This window comes from Montipora foliosa, chromosome 10 (genome assembly GCF_036669935.1).
Source record: "Montipora foliosa isolate CH-2021 chromosome 10, ASM3666993v2, whole genome shotgun sequence".
NCBI lineage: Eukaryota > Metazoa > Cnidaria > Anthozoa > Scleractinia > Acroporidae > Montipora > Montipora foliosa.
This window is the reverse complement of record NC_090878.1, coordinates 32397950-32400449: the sequence shown is the minus strand read 5'-3', so window position 1 is coordinate 32400449 and position 2500 is coordinate 32397950.

Below are 2500 nucleotides of genomic sequence, written 5' to 3'. Positions count from 1 at the left end.
AAAAGACTGTCACTATATAATGAATAGAAATGCAAACCACAGGAAAGAATTACCTCTCTGTTGTTTTTTTGCTTTTCGTGTTTTTGCTTTTCGTGTAGCTGCAGCTTTTTTAGCACCACTTTTTCTTGCCTCCTGAACTTTGTCGAGGTGATTTGACCACATTTCTATTTCACTGGTGGGAAGCAAAAGCTGCTTGGCAATTTCCTCATTGTTCTTGTGTTTTCCGTTCAAGGATTTAAAAGTTGAACTTGGAGGTTGACTGTAATTCACGTTTCCATGTATATTAAAATCTTGTAAATGCTTTTCTGCACTTAAATAATGCCCAGCACATACTTTGTAATCTTTACCTCCCCACGGTCTTTGTGGATCACAGATTGGAATGGGTAAGTAAGAAAGAGGTGGACCACCACTGTACCATGTGTGATCTTTCTCACATTTCCCTGCTTGACAAACTGGATTAAGACAACTTGTTTCATAACAAGGTAGAAGTTGAAAAACATACTGACTGGGTAGATTCTTGACCATATGTCTATTGCGCAGATTCCAAAACACAAGTTTTGGTTGAAATTTTCGAGCAAACAATTCCACACAAAGTTCAAAGTAAACAATTATCAATTTCTGGGTGTATAGTTAAGCGAAAGAGAAAGTATTTAAACATAAAATTCCGCCATCATGACTTCTGATTCGCTCTCAGATTCGACTCTGATGGCTTGCTATATAAAATTCTACCAAATTATCAGTCTACTCTCACCGTTTAAAACAAAATCTTCAAAATTGTTGGCAACCACGGATTTTGTTTTGTCTCTGTTGGCACCCCAGGCTTTGTAGATTGGCATTGTGAAAAATTTATTACCATAAGAAAAGCCAGCAATAAAGCAAAACACAATATTTTTCATACAGCACGTGTTTTGGGCCCATAATAATCAACTTTACTCAGGAAGCCCATACTTAATAATGTCATACTTTCTGGAACCCTTTTGCCTCTTGGTGGAACTCTAGTAACTTGCTGAAGGTAGCTCTGACGAACAATGCTAAAATATATGCACATCACCCCGAGAAGCGATCTTTTCGCGCTGTCAACCTGTGCCTTATAGTAGCCCATTCTATACTGCAGCCAAAGAAAGTGAATCTTACAGCATAACAGCGTTCAAAGTATTTTTAAAGATTGTCCATGGGGTCACCAAGCGTTCGAGCATCCGTGAGCTTTTAGACACTCATTAATACATAGCAAGGTTTATTATTATTATTATTATTATTATTATTATTATTATTTTATTCTATTAATTAATTTATTATTATTTTTTATATTATCATTATTATTATTTTTAGTACAGTAGTCCACCTTTTCATCATCCTCTAACAAGTTACCTGAGTGAGGACCTAGAAAGATTGCTGAAACGAGCTTTGCAAATTATATATCCCGGGCTATCATTTGCTCAAGCTCCAAAGATTTCTTTTCTTTCAACACTATCTGATAGAAGAGAGACAAATGCAGCAAAATTGTTCGATGAAATACCTATATGCACTAATCAATTTCATAGTCTCCACAGTCTACTTCCAAGTAAGTGTGAGCTTAAACTCTCTCTGAAAGAACAGAAAACGTTTATCCTCCCTGTTTGTAAAACTAACTAACTAAAGATGTAAGAATAGTTTTCCTTTAACTCATGTCTACATGTATAGTGGTTTAACACCTAATAACTAGATTTAGAGTTTTATAGTACTGGTATGCAGTAGCTTATTCTTGCTTCTAATTTGTTGTGAATAACTTTTAAATAGTACAGTAATTATTCATCCTGTTTTTTTTTATTTATATATTCTTTATCTTTCATTATTTTACTTTTTATGCTTTTTATTTCTCTTGTATGATTTGTAAACTTTGTCAAAATTGAACCCTTGCATAGAAGTCCTTTAGAGTGAAAAAACGATCTATTACCCTTAAGAATAACTTTTGAATTTCCTTTGAAAATTTACTAGTCGCAAGGCTGTTACAAAAACTTAAATAAAATAATTTAATACATCATTCCAAATAGTTGGAACCTGGTAATTGATTATTCCTTAGCTTTAGCTGGGAACAGGGCTTGCACAGTGGTGAGAGCACTCGCCTCCCACTGATGTGGCCCGTGTTCGATTCCCAGATTCGGCGTCATATGTTAGTTGAGTTTGTTGGTTCTCTACTCTGGTCCAAGAGGTTTTTCTCCTGGTAGTCCAGTTTTTCCCTCTCCTCAGAAACCAGTATGATTTGATATGTATTAATTTGATTTGATTTCATTTGTGCATGACCCCATCAGCTACCCAGCTTTAAAAACATTATCGTGTGAAAATAAAGTTGTATTATTATGATGATGATAATTATTATTATTGTTATCATTATTATTATTATTATTATTATTATTATTATTATTATTATTATTATTATTATTATTATTACCAAACCTTCTTAGCAGCACGAAGTAAGGTATCGCTTTGATGATCCATACGATGTTTTTGAAATTCATATTTA